The 19,807-nt window shown below is 39.4% G+C and overlaps 1 protein-coding gene across 26 annotated transcripts in view; it reads right to left on the bottom strand.

The window, feature by feature from the left end:
• The window catches only part of BAZ2B (bromodomain adjacent to zinc finger domain 2B), a 162,485-nt gene that overhangs the window by 125,102 nt on the left and 17,576 nt on the right, over positions 1 to 19,807 (bottom strand). The gene's annotated exons all lie outside the window — the stretch shown is intronic.

Below are 19,807 nucleotides of genomic sequence, written 5' to 3'. Positions count from 1 at the left end.
TGAAAACAGTTTGTTTCCCACAGCCAGATATGAAGCCATTAAAACAAGAACAGTTTAAGCCAAATGTTATGTAATCACACTTTTTTTGTTTGCAACCAGCTGTTTAAATACACATACCCATTTTACCCTTACTAAATTGTGAATGATACAGTACAATGTGTTCTCCTGTGACATACACAGCAAGGCAAAGGAATCTTTTTGTTAAAATGCAAAAAGAATTCTGGGCTCAGAGAAATCAATGGGAATTTTCAGTTTTGTTTATATGGAACCAGAGTTTCATTCCATTACTGATGCTCTCTAGCATGAGGATTTCAAATTCTCCTCATGCTATGCGAATTCAGAAGCATCTCTATGCCAGTACAAAATCCACACATATTTCACTGAAAATTTAAAACTAAAAATAACTTTTGAACACTTGTTTGGATTGCTTTCTTCCCAGATTTTTTTTCCCTGGATAGATCAAGTTTTTCTAAACACATAGCTCATACAGACTGTATAGGAAATAGAAAAGAGCATAACAGATGCAACATTTCGAACACAACCATTTCAGGAAAATGTTACTTGCTATACTAGTAGAAATCTGGTATTGTTGGGGTTTTCTAATAATTATTTTTCACTGAAGACTAGTAAAGAGTCAGTGAAATTTTAAGTCAGTTCGATCTTTTAAAAATATGTTCTGAAGCATTAAACATATACTTGCTATACAAAGCTTGTAGAAGCTCTCCAGCTACTTTAATAGACAATTTTAACTGAGCAAATATGCATAATTGCGTACATATCAAAAAATGCTAGGGTACAATGGCATGTCAGGAGTTTTTTTGTTGGTGGTTTGTTTGGGGCTTTTATTTTACACTGAACGCTTTTTTTTAAAAAAATAAATGTGTAGAAAAATGGACCTTTTTCCTCCAAAACTTCTTCTACAGCATCACACTGATGGGAGCATAAAGCTGGCCTATCTCACAGTGGCACAGTCAAGAAAACATACTAATAAATTTACACAAACAAAACTTCAGCCGTCTACATGAGCAAGAACTTCTTTTACAGATTAGGTAAACTAAGTAACAATTTGAATCTAGGTAGATAATTACATCAACAACAGCCAGAGTTTTTAAATTTAATTTTAAATTACAACCTGTAAATGTGTGGGCATTAACACCAACAAGTGTTTTGTTTGTTATGGCCACTAGTGTCAAACTGCACTCCCGGGCCTGCCAGGAAAACGATAGGTATTTTTCTCCCTTGTTCAAAGGACAGCCAGGAACACATCGTTCCTGGTAACAGTCAGTAGCAACATCATCAACCAACACAAGAAAGGAATCGCGTTTGTTATCCCAAGGAGAAATCGAAACATTACTGTTTCCCTTCTCTACCCTACTGCCATCCTTTGACAACACCAAAAAAAACCCCAACCTACTAGTCCAGAAACAAGAAAGAGAGAAGTGATGGGAAGAGATATGACATAGTAACTACACCATTCAAAAAGTGGGAGCAAAGCATTTGAGAAAGGAAAAACTTAAGAAAGTAAGTATTTTGCTACTCTCTCAACCATCCTGATGGCTGACTAGAAGCCTGAACCGTCCTTCAGAAAGCAGAAAACAAAGTTATATTTCTTCTTCTAAGTTGGAAACATGGTATTTCCTATATTAGCTGAAGCTCAAGTACTTGCACATATATATAATATAATTATATATATAAATTATATATATAATTTTGCACATATGTTCTACTTCCGACTACATCTATACCTGTGGCACTGCAAAGTTTTGGTTTTAGGATCAGACCTCAAGACACTGACTAACTCAGCAAAACCTGAACCTTGGGACAAATGTTAGAGGTTCAATAGAGTTGAGAGAGTGAAAACGGTTCTTGGAGTTCCAGCTTGCCATTTGCAAGGAATGATAACCAACTACCTTACCGGCAGGCAGAGCATACTGCAGCCACAGCTTCCTCAACCCTGAATACGGTCCAATGAGAAGTTGTTTCTCTATAGAAAAGTTACCCAAATCCCTAAGGATCCAACCGCATGGGAAAATAACCTACTTGTTTCCCCCTGGCTGACAACACTTCCGAAAGAGAAGAAAAGACTGGGAGGAAATCTTGAGTAGTAGATTCAGCCTGATGCTCTCCGACAATCTGTTGCTTCAACACATCTCCTCTACCAGCTGCTCACTTCTCTATGCTTCGTCTGCTCTGACTGGATGCAAGTATGTAAACCACGGAGTGAGGAAAGAGAGAGGGGTTTTTTTCATCTCTTCTTTATCCTTCGTACGTGAAAAGGGTCATTACTTGGAAAATCCTCTACAACTTTACTAGAAATGCAAAAAATTGTAAACAAAGTTTCCGCAAGAAATTGAAATAGGTACTTAAGAAATTGTAAGACAAAAGACTGCACGACTCCAAGTAAAAACAGATAAAAGTTTTAGAAACAGGCTTTACTATGGCTCCAATACTTCAAGGACTGCATATGTTAAGAATTATTCCCAAAGCAAAAAATTCAGCATTAGCTATGTGCATAAGCAAAATCACTTCGTACTGTCCGGAGCTATCTCACAGCTTCATACCGCACAAATTACTTCAGATAGTAACGTAAAATATATTTCAACAAAGTACATTCGTATTTTCTTAGCTTTCTTTGACTAAAGACCTACTAAAGTCAGTCTTTAATCTCAAATGGTGCAATAAACATTTCAATCCGCCTTCAAAACACAGAAGATCTCGAAGTTCTGCTGCCTGTGTAAGCTTTCAGCCTTCTACACTCTGATTCTCATGTTCTTGGAGGTCACGTTCTATGTCCATTCCTACCTTGAATACCTGTGTATTTGCGTGAGCTAGAAGGGAAGAACCTTTCCGTAGGCAGCTGAGGCATGAAGTTGAGTGCACCTCAGGGAAGGGGTGGGATAGGAGGGTTGTCAAATCTAAGCTTGGAAAGGGGTGATAGGACACGAAATCAGATTTGGAGATACATGGACAGAGGTGCCAGGAAATGTCTGGGAGATGTGAGGATGACAAACCAGGAGAGGAAGACACCAGAAAACACACAATTGCGCAATATCACCAGCAGGTGCTGGGGTACGCAAATAGGGTAATTTCTTAATCCCCTTCTTGAAATATTTAACAGAAAAACAGGAGCATAGCCCTCCATTAAAATATCATATGGTATTATGCAAATCACCCAGCATGAACATAGGAGTATCACATACTTTCATTAGGCTAAATAACAAGTCTGTGTGCAGCAGGAAAATTTTAGCAGTACATTCAAAATTACAGGTAATTAAACTAAGACCAGTGTTGAATTAATCTAACACAGTGGTCAAACGTTCTTCCTCCCAAACAGTGTCAACTGCACACAGCCAAGATTCTAGTGAAGGTCCAAATCCAAGGATCTTACAGATTGGGAAAGTAAATCTGGCTAGATGTACACACACAAACTTACCTACTTTCTTTTGATAAGCCAAAACTAACTTCAGTTGGACAATTTTGTATCACACACAATAGACTGACAAATGCCCTGTGTACTTAATACTCTCCAAGGGAAAAAAAAAAAAGTGATGCAACCGCTATAAACCTGAGCAAATAAATTCAGTTTTTAAAAACAGAGTTGTCTATTATATTTACATAAAAACAAATCTAACTTCCCATTTCTTACTCGAGTAAACAAACAAATGCAAACACAATGCAACATGTACAAAATGCATCACACACTGCCCTGGTTCCTTCTCCCATATGCTGTGCATATTTACAATAAATAAATTACCAAGTTAATCATTGTCCACCCTTCATCAATAAAGAAAAGCATATTTCATGCATGGTCTTGTATTACTGAGGTTGTTTATTCTCTTTCCAAAGACTAAAGGTTTTGTTGTTCAGAGATTTATTCACACACCACAGTCAGTAAATAAATGGTCCAAGACCTCTAAAATAGGCATAGCAATTAGTTTCTCTCTGAAAGGGAGAAGAAACTTAAATGTTGAAGACATCCCTCCCACCACACCCCACCTTCCCCAGCATCAAAGAAATATTACAAGCTCCAGTGTTGGAGTGGATTGGAATTTGCATCATGAATTTTTCTTAAAGATAATGGCATTTTTATATAGACATAGCTAACCTTTCCAGGTATTCACTTTATTCTTAAAATAACTCTATGAAAACTTTTTTTTAAAAAAAAACAAGATGGGCACCTGTTAAAGTCCCAGGATTTAACAGTGTAATTAGCAGTGTAATTCGGGCTTTAAGTATGTTCTGTATTTCTACCACAAGATTAAAACAATGTTATATAAAACGCATTCATTACTTAACTACTTTGAAACTCTTCTGTTTGGTTTTAAATATATATTTCATTCCACAATGGTTATAGTATTTCCTTAAACACACCATCATGAAAGCACAACGAATGGCTTAAATTTGTGTCATCATTGTGTCATCAAGTGTCATTTATTCATTTAGTTCCTATTCAGTTTCTGTAGGACTTCTGAATCTACCTCCCTTCATTACCTTGGCAAACACAGCCACACACTGTCCATTTCAATACCGGAATTTCACCTCCCTGTAACATGGTAAAAAAAATAATGCTCCTTCTCTCCCTTCACAGCAGTTGCAGAGAAGATACTTTTGTAACTCTAATCATTATTTTATTTTAAGCACAGGGGAACTTTACATTTGCAATCACCTGTACATTTCACCTGCGTGTGAGATATACACATATCACACATTGAATTAGCTTGACTTTACTTTAAAAATTATTTCAAGATTACACATGAAGCAGAATTCGTATTTTCCCCTCTCTCCACAACCTTGTATTTGGTGCTCCCAAGAGTCAAAAGATGATTATCAGTGGTGCAATCCAATTATTTCACACTTTATCTTGGAAAATTGTAAGTAATAAACCTGCTTTGCTTGAGAGAATTTACTCTTTACCCTGCAAGTAAACACAGTTGTGCATTTCTTTCTAAAGGGAAGCAGCACTCAGTGGTAGGATAATTTTTTGGTTAACACTCCAAGACCTAATGGGACATTGGCGTATAATAAGCAAACACATGAGGAAGTGCTGGAGAAAAGGTAGAGGACTTTAATATCACAAACAACATTAAATAAGACAACATAAGAAATGCACATGGGCAGAGGCACCGTGAAACCCACACAGTCTGTACCCTATAAGCTTAAACTGGGCTATCATAAACCCAATGTTCAGGCTGCTTTGTATAAAATTTAGTTGTAGCAAGACATCTTGCAACTCATAAAATCAGGGCTAAAAACGAAACAGATCTACCACACCACTTGATAGATTCTGAGAGGCAGAAGACACTCCCATAAATAGGATATATCCACACTACAATCCCCACTGTGACTCTTTAACTAGTTTTCAGCCAAGGTCAAGCTAAGCTAAGCTAACAATGCAACTATCTTCTCACAGCACACAACACTGCAGTTAATTTTCAAGCACCAGTCACGTGCTCGGGAGTTCAGTAATACTGCTCTTGAACAGCCAGTTGTAACAGAGATCGAGATGTACCGCGGTAAAGCAACCTGTAGTCTATTTACACACACACAGACGTCTTCCAACAGATCATTTCACCTCACTCCTCGCTCGGCTGAGCAAGTGTACAATCCAATGCAAAACCGGGGCAGGATGCAGCCTCGGCGGCGGGACTGCCCCTTACAGCAGCATCTCAGCAGGAGACCAAACAAGGCACGATAGAAAACCGTACCAACTGAACGGAAGCAGTACTGACTCTAAGTTGTTTTAAACTTCTGCTGGGAAAAGCAAGAATTTTGGTCATCACAACCAGAATGGATCAGATGGCCCAAGTAAAGGTAAGTATTCAGGTGCAAATAACAGCACATCCTTTTGATAACCGTGGGGTTTCACTACCTCAGTACCTTATAGCTGCCTATCATACATTTCTACCATTCACTTTACAACTTATTGACAGGTCCAACTCCATCACCAGCACATATCAACTAACTACTAAAAGGCACGCCTGTCGTGGCAAATGTGATTCTGATTGTTACTTCCTCTAGAGTCCATCCTCATGTTTACTTTACTCAAAATTGAATTTGCATTAGCTGACCATGTAAGGGTTTGCACTAGGGTATAAAATTAACATATAAAAACTTTCTTTAGAAGCAAGCTCAAGGAAGAATCCAAATTTCTATGTTGACTGAAGTTTTTAAAAACGAACTGTAAAAGAAGAAAAAAAACCACAAGGGCAAAAGTAGGGAAAACATGACTAAGACAAGTTATTGTGAGGTTTGCTGCAGATACGTATATACCAAGACTGAAGCTTTAAAATTTTGAAACTAAAAAACAAAGGAAGCATCTAAAATATGGAATAGGAAACATCTATAAATAATACGTTCCTTACGTATTTCAGTATTTTCCTTCTCCCTGATTAAAAGCACACAGGCTGGTTTTGGTCTCAGCGTCCAAAGCACAGAGTAAACAGGTACCTTAGGTATACAAATACTATGCTAAGTGGAAAACTAAGCTAAAGCTCAACAGCGAAGACATGATTTGGCATGAACTTAAGGAAGTTACCACAACACCAACTTCTCTGTCCAATAAAAAAAATATTAAGAAGGACCAAAGAGTATTATTTCAGACTAAATATTCTCTTCCTTGACACAACTGCACATACACACAAACATGGAAAGCTCAGGATTCTTTTGTGCAATAACAGAAGTCCCTGCAACTAGTTTCTTCTTCTCCCTTTTAGCACTCACGGTTATTCCAGTAACAAAGCCCAACAGAAAAGCATTTTATTATGGTTTTTTTTTTTCAGATTTGTTTTTAGAACTGGTTATTACAAAGCGTAAAACAAAGTATCCTAAACACAAACAAAATCCTAATGCAATTTGAGACTAAAAGGCCAGAAATAGTGGACATTCCACACTCAATGGAGACAGGTGGAAGCTGAATATTTAAAAGAACAGGAAGAAAAGAAAACATAGAGTGCCTGGAAAAGGAAATTGTAAACTTGCTTTTATGTTTATATTTCCCGGTATCAACCCAGCACAGGCAAAGTGCCTCATTGGCTGCATTGCACTACACAGGCACACAGGTGTAATAATTGCTTCTCATTGCAAGAATGGGACAGTTAATGTGGGCAGGAAAGATTATATTATTTTTTATTTTCAAATTTCATTATTAACTATGCAACATTAATGTAATCTAATCTTTTTTTCCTGCATTATTTCCTTATTGTGTACAAAGTAAAGAAAAGGGAAGTTTCCTGTGCTTAATATTAGCATACAAATGGGGCTAATTGAGGTTTGACTTAAGTGGGAAGACAGGGTGGGGTGAATTCCCACCTTTGTTACTGTTATCACTTTGCAAGGTGGTTTCTTAAGCAAGACTAGAATAACTGGTTTACGTTCTGGCAATGGCATCTTCTCAATTAAATCAAAACTTAGAATCTGAAAGCACTGCAGAATGCAGCAAAAACTGCACCATTTTCATAAAGCCATGAGGCAAGACGTTTTCTTTCTTGACTGCAATTTGCTTCTTTCTCCAATGCAAACATACTACAAAAGATATGCCTGTGTTTTAAAAATTGACTTCGTGCCCTTTTTAATTATATTGCAAACAAAGGTTGAAAGAACATGAGTTTTCAAGCTACATTCTTCCTGGTTTTCATTAGTAATTCAGGACTTGTCTGCTCTGGAATTTTACTGTGATGGGAGAGCTAACAAAGTTATGGCATTATAAAAGACTGAAAAAGTGAGATTAGAGAAACTTTGTCAAACTGTTTCATACATCTGTTAACATTTATAACTAGTATTTCTTGAAAACTTGACAGAAAGAACATTTGATAAAATGGGGGCACTTGTTCCCTAAAACTTACATAAATATTTGAAAAAAACTGAACCAAGTTTCTCTATGCAAGACAAGATATGCCATTACTGATAGTTTTAAAAGCCTTAACAGAAAAGTCGTTAATACCTATTAAAGACTAACACATGACAATCTGCTTCTTGGAAAACCCTTCTACCGGAATAGTCAAAAGGAAGAGAAAAGAGAAGTCATGCCCCTAAAATACACAGTTTTAGGAAAAGTAAGCTGATAAAAAACCACACATTTTTAGAAATATTTTTAAAAAGGCTTTTATCTCCTTTAATGAACTAATGTGTGGAGAACCAATAATTCAAAGTATGGATTTAGAACAAAAGATCAACCCAAAAAAATCTCCACTGTGACAGCACAGTTAACAATATAAGCTTTGTGCAAATACATTATATAGTTTCAGAAAATTTTTAATCTGCCAAAGCAAAATTATCCCTTATGATTTTGGAAACTGGTAATTCAACAGGAGTTCAGTATTTCAGCAGCAGATTTCAGCAATGTGCATATTAGTGCTAGCAAAGACTGAGCATCAGTCGGTACGAGTAACATTTAAGTACCAGAAATCAAATGCTTTCCCTAAGAGTTGGGTTCTGGGTTTAATTTCCTTTAAAAAATTAAAAAATTGGGTTTTGCCTGCTTGCAATTCTTCCTCCGCCCCCTTCTATAAACCAGTGTACTCATATTAAAAGAGCACACGCCTGGAGAAGACTTCCTGGATCAAATCTACTTCCTTCCTATCCCACATCATGCAATCCTTCTTAAAATGGATCAAATGCCATCTTAAAATTTGGCTTCCTTCTCCCATCTTTACGTTCCTCAGGTTTTCAGCCTAAGATTGTTCTTTATTAGCTTAACCGCATTTCTTTGAATCCTACAATTTTTGTGTTCTTTACACTGTTTTTCTTGGAGTTTGCGGCCCATAGGGCAGGAGTGTGCAAGCTCTCAGTTTTTAATTTTGTTAAACTAAACCAGTCCAAGTTCTTTCAAATCCTTCTGTAAGTCTCCAAATTACCCTCAGAATTCTAGTGTATGTTATTCTCACCTATTTTATTTTCAAGTTTCTTGAACATGAATAATCCTTCCGGAACAAAACAGAAATACGCTGTATTCCAGACGAAGCCTGATCAGGACGCTCCCAATGCAACAGTAATGTACGTGAATCATTAGAGCCACTGCACAAAAAGCCTCCCATCCAGAGATGCCACATTCACCTCGGTGAATCATTCAAGTACTGGCCAACAAAGAAACAGGAGTCACACGCTCATCTGCCGCCATGCAGAACTGTGTACTGGCTAAGCACTTCACAGCTCCTGCTGCACCTTCCAAACATGAACAATGCAACTGGGGGGCGGGCGGGGGGGTGCGTGGAAAAAACCCACGCTAAACTGTCTCCAATATTACCGAGTTCCACTGGGTCTCTTAATTTTAGCTTAAGACCAAAAACTTCAAGATCTTCTTGTTTCTTCCACTCTTTGCCACTGTACATTCCTCATTCCATTTTCTCCTTCCATTTTGAAAGGGGAGAAACAAACATAACTTCTATTCCCCCAAAATGCCCTGTTTTCTCACTTACGCTATTACTGTATCATTGCTCAAAGAACTAACCACTGTTCACCTATGTTAGACAAAACTCCAGAAGTAGCAGGAAACGAAGGCCTTTACCCACATCTTAACTTTGTAAAAACAGAATGAAGGTAAGAAATGTTAATTCAGTTTCACTGTACTAAGAAATCATCTTTTGAGCAGCAGAAAATGGGAGTTTTCCATTTTTATGACAATTGTCCTAAACATTTTTATTGTGAGTATGCTAGCACTGCTTTATGAAAGCAGAAGCCGCACAAACCCTTCGATCAACTGCAGCCCCTGCTTTCTTCCGTGGGCAGACTATACCTCTCTGCTGTAGAGGAAATGCAGGAGTTGGTCAGCTGCTAGAACGCTGCACGCAGGAACTATGAATTGGCCTCAAAATGCAAGACTGAGGCTTCTAGCCCACAGTTCCTCTTTATTCTTTTATTCAAGTAATTTGATCTATGCACCTGGAGACTTCTCTTATACTCAATTCTCTGGGTATAGGGATCCACTTACATAGAAGCATAGAATCGTTGAGGTTGGAAAAGATCTTTAAGAGTTCAACCGTAAACCTAACACTGCCACTAAACTATATCCCTAAGTGCCATGTCTACACGTCTTTTAAATACCTCCAGGGATGGCGACTCAACCACTTCCCTGGGCAGCCTGCTCCAGTGCTAGATAACCCTTTCAGTGAAGAATTTTTTCCTAATATCCAATCTAAACCTCCCCTGGCGCAAGACTGTCTGATCATGATCAAGTAAACAACTTCTAGACACAGTCCTCCTTATTCTCTGAATTGTTATCCTTCCCCCTAAATCTTCATTAATTTAAATTTGCTTGTTTGACCATTTTCAAATATTTTAAAAATATTATTAATTCTCACACTAGAACAATTACACATAATCTGATTTCCAAATGCTGAAAATCTCTAGGTACACTATGTGAAGAACAAAGAGGATCCTCCTTTGTGCTTATTTCTCTTTCAGTGCAACAGGCCACAAAAGCTTAACTACTCATCTGAAGCTTTATTTAGTTGAGTAGTATTAAAAAGGAATTCAACTTCTAAGTCCTTTTTGCATTTTTCAGGTAAAACATCTGTCTGCGAAACATGCCAGTTTTGTAGCATCATTTTTCTCTCACTGAAATAGAATTCAAGCTAGAAAGTTAAAAAGTTCAGATTGCTGAGGTACAGTTTTTTGTTCACATTGCTGACCGTTTCACACAGCTTGACAAGGTGAGATTCCTAGACTCAGCTACTAAGAAAAAAAAAATCCCCTTGGAAGAAACAAAAGCTGCATGGATCATCAAAGCTCTGTCAGCACCCAAGACACTGTTAGGCCATGAACCTTTCCACACCAGGACCTTTCACCGTTATAATGCATGAAAACAATGATGTCAGCAATGACAAGAAGGTCTACATCATGATTAGGTATTTTGATCAAGTTTCAAGACTTGTGAAAAAACGATCTTTTGGCAAAGCTTGTCTGAAAGTGCTGAAAGGTTTTTGCATCACTTTAATTAGTTTTCATCGACTCCCACATTCTACAGACACGATAGAATTTTTCTCCGACTCAGCACTTACAGGGATCAGCGAGCACACTTACGACTATAAAGTGTTGGCCATTCTACATCACCTCCCCTGTGTGTCACTTCCGTACACTTGATAAACAAGAATGATGTCAAGGCCATTCTCTAACAAGTGGGGACATGCTGATTAACAACTCTACATCCAGTATAAACTGAAGAAAGCAACACTGTCAGTAAAAATACAATAATGTTGTTCTTCCTGCCATCATCATCAGTGAAAGATGAAAGAAAAATGTGAAAAGAAATAAGATTTTCTTCTAGCGAAGGAAGCCACATTTCATCCTTTAACGCCCACTTTGAGCTGAACAACAAGAGAAAGTCTGAGTATTACTGCATTAAGAGGGACTTTATCTTCACCCTCTGTTTAAAGACTGACCACTACCTTGAGACTGCACATTTGCTCTACAGTGTTGTAAGCTCTAGCAAACAAGGAGGGAGCAGGAAGATGTGACTTCAGCATTCATGTAGTTGCTCCTGTCTGCCAAGACGACACAGTAATTGTTTTGCATATTGCCCCATTAGCCAGAAACCCCAGTCACAAACGAAAATTCACTGCATTTTGCATGATTCAGGGAAATGCACACAATATTAAAAAAGCAATAATCACACAGACACAAACATAGCTGGAGAAAAGAGAGAAAACAAGGATGAAAAAAACAGTCAAGGGAAGAAAATAAGAAAAAAACAAACTGACGAGGAAGGGGGAAAAGGCCTTTTTTTTTTTTATTAATAAATTAAGTTACTTAACTGAAAAACAAAAACACAATGCAAGTGAAAAGGGGAAAAAGCAGAAAAACAATAGTACTAATGGACATCTTCAGTTGTTTACCCCTCAACTGTCAAGATACATGACATGAGCCATATGACAGGCATACCTAGCTGATCTATCACATCACATGGCAAGTACAGGTGTAAAACATGTTACCTGAAAAAAAACCACACTGGTGGGTGAAGTCTGTTCCACAGAGTTCCTAAACACAGAACCCTGCTACAAAAAGTTCTTTTCCCTGAAGCTAAAAGGCAAAGCAGACTCTCCAGCTGAGACTACCACACAGAATTCTGGAATAGAGAAGTTACCTTGCTCCCTGCTAGCATGCAAAATATAGGCACTGAGAAAGCAAATAAGGAGACATGAGACTCACTCATCCGAGTCTTACACACTATGAATGAGTCTTACACACTACAGGAGCATTGACAGATACACAACAACTAAATTCCCCGTAAGAGAAAAATATTTTCCTTCTCTCAAAGAGAAGATAAGTACTGTTTTAATTTATGCCAATAGTGTCATTTATACCATGGCTCTGTAATGCCTCGTTAAGGGAAAAAAGCAGGTACAACTGATTTACATTTAGTTGGACTTGGTTAATTATTTTATTATAAGCTTAGTAGCAAGTTCTTCAGTGCTGTCTTTGATGGACTACTCCATATACTTACATGGCCAAGCCCTCCCTTACCCAAAACCTGAGGGGAGAGGGAGGAGGGTTGATTTTTCTTTTATTAAAATTAGCTCTTTTGTTTTTCCCTGAAAACTGACAATTATTTCCGTTCAGCTTTATCCGTGCCTAAATAAAATACACAACTTTCTTGTCTGCAGCTCCATTTTGTCAGCTTATAACATTTTCATTATTCCGAGGAAAAGCAACAAAAAGAATGGAAATTTAACCTATAATGCTCAGGTTTCACTGTACTCACTCACACAGCTTATCACAAAGTTACTAAGATCACCTGTGTCGATGTTCTCTCATAACATGATATAACAGCAGGACAAGAAAAGCCATTTTGTACTTTTTACATTTCTCAATTTCCTTAAAGCATACTTTTATGAAGTCCTCCTCTCTCAGGATATTATGCATTAACTGTCCAAACAGTATAAACTAAGAAATAACAGCAAAACAAAAAGTTATCTTTTTAAAGATCACATTGGTTAGACCGTATTTTAATCCTCATGCATCTTATTCCAATGAAACTTAAAGACTTCAGAATTTTAGAATACATTACTTCAAGACCGTAGCAATATTCTACTCTTCTGGCCAAAACTTACGACTCTGCATGCACTCCTAGTACCATTCTGACACAAAATTATTTTCAACAATTCACCAAAACATCCTCAAATATAAAACAAGTGACACGCAGAATCACAGAGTGGTTGAGATTGAAAGGCAGGTCATCTCGTCAAAGCCCCTTGCTCAAGCAGAGTCCCCTAGAGCCAGTTGCCGAGGACTGCGTCCAGACAACTTGGAGTATCTCCAAGGGTAAAGACTCCACAACCTCCCCGGGCCACCTGTGCCAGTTCTCAGTCACCGCCACAGTGACAAAGTGTTCCCTGATGTTCAGAGGGAACCTCTGTGTTTCAGCCTGTGCCCCCTGCCTCTTGCCCTGCCGCTGGGCACCTCTGAACAGAGCCTGGCTCCGTCCTCTTCCCGCCCTCCCTTCAGGTATTCGTACACACTGATGAGATCGCCCCGAGCCTTCTCTTCTCCAGGCTGAGCAGTCCCAGCTCTCTCAGCCTTTCCTCACAGGAGAGATGCTCCAGTCCCTTCAACATCTTAATGGCCATTTATTGGACCCACTTCAGTAGCTCCATCTCTCTCCCATACTGAGGAGCTCAGAACCAGACACGGAACTCTACACTTCTGACAAATGTCACCTCTGTCCTTCAGCATGTATTTAGTTGTATTTCAAACAGTGAAATGGCATAAAGAATTATGGTAACAACTTATGAATTATGATAACTGTTATGGCATAAAGAATGATGATAACAACTAGTTCAAAGAAACAGAAACTGCACACAGATGTTTCTCCATACTGTTGGAAAACATAGTTCCATGATATTAATGAACAAGAAACATTGACAGTGTTGCAGCACCAAAACAACAGACTACAAGACATCACTGAAGCTGGAAGTGTAAAGCAAGCTAGCAATTTAACCTCTTACTAGTTAAAAGAAAATTGAGAATTAGGTAGGAGTGACGGACTCTGCTGCCAGGAGTGCCAGTGTTTTTTCTATACTTGCCCCTCTCCTTTCCCATGAACCAAGTCTTGCTGAAGTGATGATGTAAATCTTGGCCACATATAAGGAGGGGGGTGGGGGGGGAGGTGAATTATATACACACAAAATAAAAGAGTCTAAAAATAAGGAACTAGTGGTAGTCATAAATTTTTTACATCAAACCATTCATATATATTAAATTCATTATCCTAGCATGATTCTAGTACAACAGCAATGGCCTGGCCTCTGATGATGATGGTAAGCAAACAGCAGCATGGATTACAGCAAACCTGAAGACTTTATTAATAGCTATCTATTGAAAATAACTATAGCTTTGTGTTTCAGATTATTTTCCTTCTGCTTCCCTACTCTTTCTGGGCAAAAATAAGCTTGCAAGTACCTTCTTCTGGTCTGTGAGTTTTCAGATTCAGGGTAAGAACACAGTTTTGACTCAGGTTTCTGCTAAGATGAAGGCTGACAAGATAACTTACGGACAACAAGAAAGTTGTCTGCCCAGTGACTGAAAAGAGAAAATACTGTAAAGGAAGGGCACTAAAACCTGAGTGGAAGGGACTGCTGCAGGCACGAAGGGGCAAGAGGCCACAAGCTAGCTGAAGTCCAAATATATCAAGTGTTTCTTACTAGAATACCCTTGTCTTTTCATTTCTTAAAGGCTGGAGCTTGAGCTAAAGAATGAAACTTCCACCACTGCTTAGCACTAATTTAACTCTGCTACTAATGGAGTCCAAAGCACTTCTAGCAAGAGTATCAATAAAAATGCTACGCATTTTTTAAATATTGCCCTGAGTATCAATCAATATTTGAATATCTCAGACAAAACACATTAAAGCAAATTAGTAATTAGTTTTATTAACAAACTACTTTTTGTTTAGAAGGAAGGATGGTAAAGATATACATTTGTTCTAAAACTTAACACACTTGCTTTCAGTTTGTGATCGACAGACCCCTGGTAACCTGACCCCTGACTGCTTCTTGATGGCCCATAAAAAAAATAACCAGGAAAGCAAGCAACAGGGAAGTTGAAGATTAATCATTCTGAGACCACACTCTAAAAATGCAATTTCTGATTATTTCATTGGTTGCTATATGCAAAATATTCCATTTAAAAAAAAAAAAAAGGGGAACTTAAAAGTCTTGTTTAAAAAACAAAGTTTCTCTTCAAGTCCTGTAAAAATTGCAGTCTTACACTTTTGCTGTTCAAAATTAGTTAAATTTATACTGGTCTAAGGGCACCTAACTTCTGTTAGTTGAGTCAAAACATACTGAAACCTGTTTTTCAGCAATGATATGATGACTTCTTTTCTAACATCAACAGAAGTTAATTATTGCCACATGCATGAACCAGTGTGTTTTATATTACAATAAAGCAGCCATTTGTGCAGGCTTTTTAATATCTGACCAACAGGTCTGACTCTTGCTAGTCTGGTTTACAGTATGGAAGTGAATCAGCTATGATCTACTGCATCATTGAAATTCAGTCCACGATATTAAAAAAAGAATTAAAAAAAAAAACTTCACTTGCGTTAAAAAATAGCTATGGCTACTTTTTAAAACCCTATGATTTTCATTTACATTTGACCAAGTAAAATGGCAAGTCCTGCTTTTATTGATGAAACTGCAATCAGCTAACCATGCGCACAATCCGTTTCACAGGACATTGTTAAGCACATAGACTTTTGTTCTGAAAAATCCCCAACTAAAATAAAAGCTCTGGAAAACTGTGTATTATGTGCATGCGTTTCATAAAGGTGAGTTTTCGTTTCACACATCAATGCAAATGTTTGTTCTCTCATGTAATTCTGGAATGAAAAGATAACAACAAATTAGCATGACTTGTGTTATCATATCTGTGCCCTCAGTAAAAAATACTTACATGTGCACATGGGAACGATTCTAAGGTATTTTCACCAACAGATATAATTGGATTGCTTACTGCTTGTAGTTACATACATAAACATCGTTCTATTCATGCTACTTAAAAGCGACCAACATTTTCTAATTGAAATCATACCAAATTTATTCTGAAAACATAGTTTTGATCCAAAAAGTAAACTTTAGTCTCCAGTATCCACATTCTATTACGCACAAAACACATATAGGAAGGCACCATGCAAAAGCTTTTTACTACGTTTCCTTATGTGCATGCTACTTATGAGGTTGCAGAAAAAAAATTCTCCTGTGAGCAGTGTTCCTAGGATGGTCCTTTGCATTTTCCTACAGCAACAAACCAGATCCTCTCCAGGAAATACAAGCTCACTGCAACAACCCACTCGGCAAGAACGGTGATGACAGTGGAGATACACTTGCTGGACAATGCGCACACGCTGAGGAACTGGAGAACTGGTTGGAGCAGGGGTGAAGTAACGCGAATACTGCCTACCATTTCCTCAGCTGGTGGGTCTAATCTGTGCATCTTCAACACAGTGATTGATTTTCATAAAACTGTAGAACTTTACCTTTGAGCGTATAGCCTACTTTCAATTATGGCTGAAAATCAATGGCAAACAAAAGTTACTGCATGGAATGGACAGGCACATGCACAAACAGGTGAACAGACACAGTGTGGTCATAAAATTTTACACGTGTTGACGACAGGTACTTAAAAAGCCACAAAGGAACCTCCTGTGTTACTAGGAGTAACCAGAAGCATTAAAGAAGCAGTTGAGTTTTATCAGAATTTACTTTTGCCATTTCATAAACAGCATTTGAGTTCAATCTCTGCTTATAACAAAGTGTGTAAATACAAGTTAGTCTGCAGCTCCAAGGCTAACAAGGCTCTGGATCCATGACAATAACTATTTAAGGATTCTCAAAAATCTACATTCTGTAGAATAAGTATTCGAAAGCGTGTTTCGTTTTTTAAGTAATGCCATCACAGGCAGCTTTTTAATGGGGATGGTACCTCATATCATTGAGAACCATAATGTGAATAGCGTACATGCACCAAAGTCAAACTTTTGAGTATAAAACACTACCACATTCAAAACAGTATCATATTCATTGGATCAGCAGCCATATATAACACTTTGCTTCCTTCTCTAACTATTATGTCTAGAAAAGGTAGTTATGTTTAAAAAACAAAACCAAAAATGCTCAAACTTGGAATCTGCCCAGAAAAAAACAGACTAAATTTTTTTTACAGCCTACACTGAATCACAGTAGTTGGGAGAATGTAAGTGGGGTAAAAAATTTTTCATAGTAAAGAAAATATCAGTTAATAAAATGACTGTTGAAATCCAGTAAATAATTTTTGATGAGAAAAAGTATACATTATTATGTTTTGAAGACAAAAAAAAACCAAATTACTAAAGGTATTAAAATAGTATTAATGTTAGTACTGAAATCATTAAAAGGGCCCAGTCACTGACTAATTTAAGGCTGAGATTCTGCAAAACAATTTTACATGCTTAGCTCCTTTAAGTGTCAGTAGGTCAATGCCTGTTTATGAACTCGGGCACACACTTACATCTATTCAGGATTAAGATGTATTGACTTAATCTAACTGCATTTGAGTTATGATACGTGCCCTACATCTAATGGTAAACTTACAGAGTGGGTCACCTGAGATCTATACACTGCTTAAGTTTTCTTCTAGCAGATGCAGGCCCTAATTCAAGGAATACAAATGACAACTAAGCAAGCACCTTTATAAAATCATAGAGTCATTTAGGTTGGAAAAGACCTCTAAGATCATAGAGTTCAACTATTAACCTAACACTTCCAAGTCCACCACTAAACCATGTCCTTAAGTGCCACACCTACACGTCTTTTAAATACCTCCAGGGATGGTGACTCCACCGCTTCCCGGGGCAGCCTGTTCCAAGGCTCGACAACCCTTTAAGTAAAGAAATTTTTCCTAATATCAACCTAAACCTCCCCAGCGCAACTTGAGGTCACTTCCTCTTGTCCTATCACCTGTTACCTGGGAGAAGAGACCGACCCCCACCTCACTACAACCTCCTTTCAGGTAGTTGTAGAGCGCAATGAGGTCTTCCCTCAGCCTCCTCTTCTCCAGGCTAAACACCCCCAGGTCCCTCAGCCGCTCCCCATCAGACTTGTGCTCCAGGCCCTTCACCAGCTTCGTTGCCCTCCTCTGGACACGCTCCAGCACCTCCATGTCCTTCTTGTAGTGAGGGGCCCAAAACTGAACACAGGATTCGAGGTGCGGCCTCACCAGTGCCCAGTACAGGGGCACGACCACCTCCCTGCTCCTGCTGGCCACACCAGTTCTGATACAGGCCAGGATGCCATTGGCCTTCTTGGCCACCTGGGCACGCTGCCGGCTCGTGTTCAGCCGGCTGTCGACCAGCACCCCCAGGTCCTTTTCCTCCGGGCACTTTCCAGCCACTCTTCCCCAAGCCTGCAGCGTTGCCTGGGGTTGTTGTGGCCCAAGTGCAGGACCCGGCACTTGGCCTTGTTGAACCTCATACATTGGCGTCGGCCCATCGATCCAGCCTGTCCAGGTCCCTCTGCAGAGCCTTCCCACCCTCCAGCAGATCAACACTCCCACCCAGCTTGGTGTCATCTGCAAACTGACTGAGGGAGCACTCGATCCCCTCGTCCCGATCGTTGATAAAGATATTGAACAGGACCGGCCCCAGCACTGAGCCCTGGGGAACACCGCTCGTGACCGGCCGCCAACTGGATTTAACTCTGTTCTCCACAACTCTCTGGGCACAGCCGTCCAGCCAGTTTTTTAACCAGTGAAGAGTACACCCATCCAAGCCGTGAGCAGCCAGTTTCTCCAGGAAAACACTGTGGTAGACAACTTTACTCAAGTCCAGGTAGACAACATCCACAGCCTTTCCCTCATCCACGAGGCGGGTCACCTGGTCATAGAAGGAGATCAGGTTAGTCAAGCAGGACCTCCTTTCATAAACCCATGCTGACTGGGTCTGATCACTGGGTTGTCCTGTACGTGCCACGCGATGGCACACAAGATGATCTGCTCCATAACCTTCCCCGGCACCGACGTCAGACTGACAGGCCTGTAGTTCCCCGGATCCTCCTTCCAGCCCTTCTTGTAGATGGGCATCACATTTGCTAACCTCCGATCAACCACGACCTCCCCGGTTAGCCAGGACTGCCAATAAAGGATTGAAAGTGGCTTGGCAAGCTCCTCCACCAGCTCCATCAGTATCCTTGGGTGGACGCCCTCTGGCTCCATAGACTTGGGTGTGTCTAAGTGGTGTGGCAGGTCACTAACCATTTCCCCTTGGAATTATGGGGGCTTTATTCTGCTCCCCGTCCCTGTCTTCCAGCTCAGGGGGCTGGGTATCCCGAGAACAACTGGTCTTACTATGAAAGACTGAGGCAAAGAAGGCATTAAGTACCTCAGCCTTTTCCTCATCCTTTGTCACTATGTTTCCCCCCACATCCAATAAAGGGTGGAGATTCTCCTTAGCCTCCTTTTGTTACTGATGTATTTATAGAAACAGTTTTTCATTGTCTTTTACAGCAGTAGCCACATTAAGTTCTAGTTGGGCTTTGGCCCTCCTAATTTTCTCCCTGCATAACCTCACAAAATCCTTGTAGTCCTCCCGAGCTGCCTGCCTCTTCTTCCAAAGGTCATAAACTTTCCTCTTTTTTTCCCAAGTTCCAGCCAAAGCTCTCTGTTCAGCCAGGCCGGTCGTCTTTGCCGCCAGCTAATGGGGACGGCCTGCTTCTGTGCCTTTAAGATTTCCTTCCTGAAGAACATCCAGCCTTCCTGGACTCCTTTGCCCTTCAGGACTGCCTCCCAAGGGACTCTGTCAACCAGTCTCCTAAACAGGCCAAAGTCTGCCCTCCAGAAGTCC

This window comes from Calonectris borealis, chromosome 6 (genome assembly GCF_964195595.1).
Source record: "Calonectris borealis chromosome 6, bCalBor7.hap1.2, whole genome shotgun sequence".
NCBI classification, from domain to species: domain Eukaryota; kingdom Metazoa; phylum Chordata; class Aves; order Procellariiformes; family Procellariidae; genus Calonectris; species Calonectris borealis.
Note: the sequence above shows the minus strand (reverse complement) of the source record. Positions and strands in the feature narration are given on the sequence as shown.